Source organism: Delphinus delphis, chromosome 8 (assembly GCF_949987515.2).
Source record: "Delphinus delphis chromosome 8, mDelDel1.2, whole genome shotgun sequence".
Taxonomy (NCBI): Eukaryota; Metazoa; Chordata; class Mammalia; order Artiodactyla; family Delphinidae; genus Delphinus; species Delphinus delphis.
The window spans coordinates 40,121,357-40,128,719 of record NC_082690.1 but is presented as its reverse complement, the minus strand read 5'-3'; positions in this window follow the sequence as shown (position 1 = coordinate 40,128,719).

The window sequence follows — 7,363 nt, the reverse complement described above, 5'->3', positions numbered from 1 at the left end:
GAACTCCATACTCAGATGCCTACCTGGCTACTCTACATCTCCTCTTGGATGATTTAAAAGGGATCTCAGACTTTCTAAAACTGAACTCGTTTCCCCTGCCCTCCCCTTTCCCCAACCAATTCCTCCCTAAGGCTTCCCCAACTCAGTGAAAGGGACCTCCAGGCAAGAAATCCAGAAACTTCTCTTGCCTCATGTGGCACCATGTGCTTCGCTGCATTTCTCCTACTTTATTTTGTGTTTGTTTGTTTTGCTTTTTGTTTTGGCCACGCTGTGCGGCACGTGGGATCTTAGTTCCCCGACCAGGGATCGAACCCGTGGCCTCTGAATGGAAGAGAGGAGTCCTAGCCACTGGACCTCCAGGGAATTCCCTCTCTTACTTTAGAATCAGGATGGCCACCATCAAATCGGGGGCCTAAGTGAGATCACCTGGCCAGTCCCATGTTCCCCATGGTTATTAAAGTTGGAGTGGGGAACCAACCAGGAGTTCCACAAAATGGACACCAAATAGGGGCAATTGAAATATGGCCAAGGACCAGCCCATCTTAATGGAAATCTCAACCATGGCCATCTCCCAGAGGAGGCTTGGAGGAACAGAAAGAAACACAAGTGATGTGAGGCCTTGGGTTGCATTTATTTTAGGAGAAGCCTAGTCGGGGACGTGTGTGTGGTGGAGGTGGTGAAGGTAGAATGGGAACCAATCAAAAGGACAACACAGTCTGAAGCAAATTCATGCTGAACAGGAGACAAGTGGCAATTCCCCTGAGGGATGGAGTCCCCGTGCTCAAGGGGTTCCTGGCACCTCATGCAATTTTTCCGTTAATGACCTGCAACAAAAGAAAGGAAAGGGCCCTGATGTGTCTTCCACGAATCCCAGAAAAGCATTCAGAGATGAGCATTCATTATAGAACGCTTAAAAGGAACAGATGACAGGCTTGAAGCTATCATTGCTATTATTTCTGATTCGCTGTGTAGTTCTGCCATTTATATTTATAATATGATTTGAGGGGCAGCTCTCTGAAAACACACACGGTATCCCCCAGGCCCTGACAAGAGCTGCTTTCAGCACATACTCAGGGGTCTAGATCTTGGCATTTACAAACCAGGTGAAGGATCTAGTTTTCCAGAATGCTTTCCCTGGTGCCCAGCTGGAAGTAATTTCTCTCTCTTCTCTGCTCTTTATCCAGCCCTCTACTAAAATTCTCATGGCTTTCTACCCTTTAATCTAGTTACTTTTTGTGCCTGTACCTTCTCTCCACTTATAGTTTGGTCTTGTGGAGGGCAAGAACTATGTCTGGCTAATCTTCGATTCTCTAGAATTTACCACAGTGCCTGACACCCACAGATACACAATAACTGCTGGATAAATGAAAGAAATGAGAAGAAAAATTAAGGCAGAGACTACCTTTAACAGTGCTCATGGTAGAAATAGCTCCCATTTCCAGTGTTTATTATGTGTTAGGCTTTAAGCTAACAACTTTATGTCTGATTCCAATGCCAGACAGATAGATAGCAGCCTACATGGAATGATATGAAGGGTTCCTGAAAGCCCTCTGCCAGTCTGTTTGAAATGCATACCAGAATTTTTCAAGTAGGACAAATTGAAAGGCAAAATTGGTAATGAGAGATACACCATATTAATGTTAATATATTAATTTTGACTGAGAACTTGTTTTTAATGAATGAATGAACTGTCTTAGTCCATTCAGACTGCTATAACAAAACGCCACAGACTGGGTGGCTCATAAATAACAGAAATTTATTTCTCACAGTTCTAGAGGCTAAAAAGCCCAAGATCAGGGTGCCAGCCTGGTCAGGTGAGGGCCCTCGTCAGGGTTGCAGACTTCTTGTTGTGTCTTCACATGACAGAAGGGAGCTCTTTAGGACCTCTTTTGTAAGGGCACTAATCCTATTCCTGAGGGCTCCACCCTCATGACCTAAATGCCTCCCAAAGCCCCACCTCCTAATACCATTACCTTGGGGGTTAGATTTCAACATATGAATTTTGGGGGAACACATTCATATGTTATTCACATTCATATGCAAATCACATTTGCAATTGTTAATTAATATTGTTTGAGAACGTATTATTTCCAAAGCTCTGTTCTAAGTGCTTCACGTGTAGCACTTTTTACAACTCCATGAGACAGGTATTATAATTGTCATACTTGTAAATGAGGAAACTGAGGTATAAATTTTAGTACCTTGTCCCAGTTACCACAGCTAGTAGGTGGTAGATTCAGGCTATGCAGCCAGGCAGTCTGGCTCCAGAACCTGTACTCCTAACCACTCTTCTAGGACAGTCATTTCCTGGAGAGGGCATCAAATTCCTAAGAAAATGGGACATGATCTCTTAGGAGAACAGTATGCAAAACAGCTATGTTTCGATGAGGAGGAGAAGCTGGAAGGTGTGAAACATGTACACAGCTTCAAGAAACTTCTGAGTTACCATACTGAGTTCTTGGTGTGAAGTTAGCTGGGCACTGTGGGTGAGGCAGCCACTCAGCCATGCAGCTCAGATCTCCCTTCAAGAGAACCTGCTCGGAGGAGGGTTGTTGGTGAACAGCCTCCAGCTGCTACATATTTAGATCTTCCCAAGCATTCATGTTGAGGCCATGCTCTCCCCAGGATGTTCCCAGCTAATGACTAAGTACAGCAGGAGTACTAGAGCCTGGCCATCCCTGTTCCATGTAGACCCCTTCAGTGAAGAATATTTGCTGTGGGGTTCCCCATTGGCCTGGCGGAAACTTTCTCCTCTTTCCCAGTGCTCCTGTTACTGAAAGTGGGGGTCCGGCTGCTTGCTGCTCAAAAGCCATTAGAGAGGCAAGATTTGTGGAAAATTTGCTTTATTTTGGATGCTGGCAACTGGGGGTGGGGGAGTGGGGGGTGGTGGGGTGGGGGGGAGGATGCCTGTCCAAAGGCTGACTGCCCCCACCCCACTGACAGCCAGGGGGCAGGAGCTTTTATAGGCTGAGGGAGGGGGCTACATGTAGAAACAGCACAGTCAGCTCTGACAGTCATCTTGATTGTTATCAGTACAATTAATCTTCAGTTCCAGGGTCAGTTTGTTCTCATTTTCTTGAGGTCAATCTTGGAATTGTGGCAGCTTATGTCATGGCTACAGTCTGGTCTTCATGCAGTTAACTTCTTCCCACCTGGGGTTTCAGTCTCTGCAAGACAGCTCACAGGATATGGCTCAGAATAATATCTGTAGCCCTTGAGAAGGAACTAAAGGTCTTGACTTTGCTTACTGACTAAACTATTATTATTTGGTCTCATTTGACTGTTTTCCTTTGCTTCTACATTCTCTTACTTCTCTGATTAAACTTATTCTTTGGCTAAACTTCTTCCACAGACAAAAGGCAGGCAGAGGACATGGTGGGGAGGGGCAAGGACCATAGGGTCCTGCTCCATTTCACCCTTCTTTCCCTCCATCAGACCTATGCCAGGGACTGATGGCCCAACCCTCTTACTCCTGTTGCCTTGCCCCTTTATCCTTCACAGGTGCTCCCCCCAATAAATCTCTTGCATGTCTGATTCCATCTTGGCATTTACTTCTGAGAGGATCCAAACTGACACAATGAGCAACATAAAAGAAGTGGGGAAAAAAAATTTACTCTCTTAGTCTGCTTGGGCTGCTATAACAAAATACCATAAAGTAGGTGGCTTAAACAACATACATTTATTTCTCACAGTTCTGGAAGCTGGGAAGTCCAAAAGCAAGGTGCTGGCAGATTCAGTATGAACCCTCTTCCTGATTTGCAACAGCTACCTTCTTGCTGTGTCCTCACATGGCCCAGAGATCAGCTCTCTCATGTCTCTTCTTATAAGGGCACTAATCCCATCCATGAAGGCTCCATCCTCATGACCTAATTACCTCCCAAAGGCCCTACCCTAATACCATCACATTTGGCATTAAGATGTCAACATATGACTTTTGGAAGAACACAAACATCCAGTCCATACCACCCTCCTCTTGTTTTGACTATAATCGACTTAAATTTAAATGGATATATAAGAAACCATTTGGAAATGATTCAAGGCATCCTATGATTTCTGAAATGTATTTATAATTTCCTCTTTTCTCTGGAAAGGTTGGGTAGTTCTTACAAAAATGCATATGACCCAAAAGGAAAAAAATAAAGGGTAGAGGGACTCCTGCCCTATGAAAGCTGCAGGTGGATATTGCCTGGGGTGGCTTCTCCTGAGGCTCTGCAGTGGGAACACCCCCCCCCCCACCCTGAGCATTTGTTCAGTGAAAGTGGTTCTGGTGTTGGGGGATAGACTCATTAGTCTGAGAGCATAGCTAGTGCATGATCTAGCTGACCCAGAGATGAAACTCATAACACGCAGACAAAGGAAGGAACTAGGTATTCCTCCATCCCTCCATAAACATGATTTCTCATCAACCAGGTTCTTTTCATGACTGGAATGCAAAAGAATTCATGCTTGTAGCCTTTGGTAAGACCTGAGGTAAAACTACTTGGAGAGGGCAAGGTTAAATTTCTCCTTTGAAAATTAAGGGGCTGAATCAAGACAATTGTCTGGTAGCGAAGATAATCTCTAAACAAGCACTAAATTTGCACTTAGAGGAAATGGGAAGGAAAGATAGAAGGAAGGGACAAAAGCTTAGCCAACCCCTGTTCCTCATAGGCAGGGACTAGACAACCAAGGTCTCATTAACACGCCATTGTTCTATATCATGGCCCAGCATCATCTAGTGCCTCACCTGGGATCACCCAGCCAGGGAGAAGCAGAGACAACATCTAAGCCATTAATTTGAATAAGATCAGGCATTGATCACTTTACCGAAAGATATGGTTGTACTGTGGGCTCAAATTTCAGGACTGGCTTAAGTCATCACTAAAAATTTGGCTTGAGAAAAGCAAATTGAGCTTAATGGAGAACTCAGGTAAGGAAAGTGATGGGATTCTGGGACAATCGAGTTATTTCTGTATCTCTCCAAGTGTATGACTCATAATCATAACCATTTTACTGCGTCTCAGGCCCCATCTCTCTGAACTGAGAGAATTAGAACAGAGGGGTATTTTTCACAGAGCGTTATCTCCACATGAACTATTATTGTTATTAATCTCCCTTTGTGCTTTCGCAATGGGAAACTGACAGTGCCTTCTTTCCTATAAGGACTAAAGTAGATGAAAGAGAGAGTTTAAACGGTGCTTTTGCTTTGCAGGACACATGATTTTCTCTTTTTCAGAACAAGAAAGCCCAGGAGCTGAAACGTGCTTTGTAGAAATACAAAGGCGGGCGTTGCAGGGGGAGTAACCCCAATGTTCCTTTCTGAGTTCCTGTTGAGATGTCAAGGGCAGTGGGCTGGGTGGACTCCTGCCCTTTTCCAAGCACATGCTTGGCATGACGTGCTTGACACTGAAGCCGAATTCAGTCTCTGTTCCCTGACAGTGAATTAAATCTCAGAGACAGAGTTTTGGGTGAAGTAGGAAAAAAATAGCTTTATTGCTTTGCCAGGCAAAGGGGACCACAGCTGGCTAATGCCCTCAAAACTGTGTGTCCCCCCTTGGAGAGGGCAGTGAGAAGTCTTATAGTACTGGTTCAAAGAGGCCATGATCATTTTGTGGACACTCTTCTGATTGGTTGGTGGTGAGGTAAGTGGGATCAACATCATCAACCTACTGGTTCCAACCGGTCTGGGGTCTACGTGCTTGTGGGCAGCACACAGTTAAATTCTTCTACCTGGTGGAGGATTCAGTATCTGCAAAACAGCTCAAAGATATTGTTGTGTGTGTCCCTTGATGGGGAACCAGGAGCTTGTTTCTCCTGACCCTTTGTTCCTCCCTTGTCTCGCATCCCCTCCCTTCCCTAATTAACAACTGCTTGAATCTGCCCGTGGAAACTCAGGGAAGGTCATGGAGGCTGAATGAAGCCGATTTCCTATAATCAAATAAATGGGGGACACAGAAAGTCTTTTGAGCCCAGGAGCCCCACAGGGCCCTGCTTCAACATGGAAGAGATTATTGCACCTAGTACTAATGGTATTAGCTGCTAAGACTTATAAGGTACTTGGCATTTTGTTGGATTCCCACATCTTCCTGAGAGCAAGTTGTCATCCACCCCGTGTTACAGATGAGGAAACCAGGGCACAGTCCCCAAGGTCTATTCTCTTACCGAAGGTTATCCTGTTAGTGTGCGCTAGGGCCAGAACTTGAACCCAAATATAATTCATAACACTGTGCTCCTCACTACTGGAGATTTGCCAGGCTTATAGTGAACAAATGAGTAAAGGTGACATTTGGGAACCTAAGACTAGGAAGTAAGCACCATCCCACAGTCAATATAAGTAGTATAGTGTGGACAAAGAATGTCACCTGCCATTTCAGTAAACAAAGGATATTGGGAGAAAAACAGGATACTGGCCCTAGATCGTTAAGGTGCATATCAAAGGAATGATTTCAAAAAGCTCAGACTCTTGCATTTTCCCATACATAGAAAAACACTAAATTCATTAACTTGGGATGTCTATCTTTTTGTGGGTGTGTGATTAGCAGGAATCTTTTCATGTTCAACTACCTGGGGTTTTTTTGTTTGTTTGTTTTTGCAAAACTCCTCTATATCATGGCTCCTCCCTTGCCTCTTTGGAACAGTCCCTCAGAGCCATCTGAGAGGCTGCTATCCCGGCCTATAGTCCTCAGTAAGGCCACTGAATAAAACATAATTCTCACCTTTATGTTGTGCATTTTCTTTTCAGTCGACAATAGCTCTTTTTCATGGACCCAGAATATGAAGAGGTCATGGTAGACAAAAAGAAACTCATGCAAGTCAGAATTTTGGTTTTGCTTTCTTGTTTTCTTTTGCTTTTCTTTGCTTGTTTGTAAAGAGGAGATAATAATGTGTGGTTACTTGCCCTATTCAGGCAATTAAAAGTCAAATACTCAGCACCCGTTAATTTTTGAGGGGGCAGGAAATGAGAATAAATAACATTAAGCTTCTGTGAGAGGCCAGAAGCTCCCAATCTAGGGTGGGAGAGAGTTATCCCCCAGAGATCTCTACTACACCTAAAAGGAAAATACTGTGGACAGAGAGAAGAGGATGTGCAGATTGCCCCTGCGGGGATCTGGGAAGCTTCCTAATAGATTTCAGCTGGACCACGAGGAATGGGCATGACTTGGAAAGACAGTTTGAGAGGACAGAGTTGGCAATCGAGGGAGGAGGAAGGGCTAGAAGCAAGGAGACTGCTGGAACATTTGAGAAACTACAAGCAGACCAGCCTAGGGGCTGAGTTAAATGGTGGTTAATATCATCTTGAACAACAAAGTTTTGCACCATTATTTAGGAAGTGGAAAATTCCAAGTGGGGTTTGGAATGGCCACAACTGATAACCATTGACCTC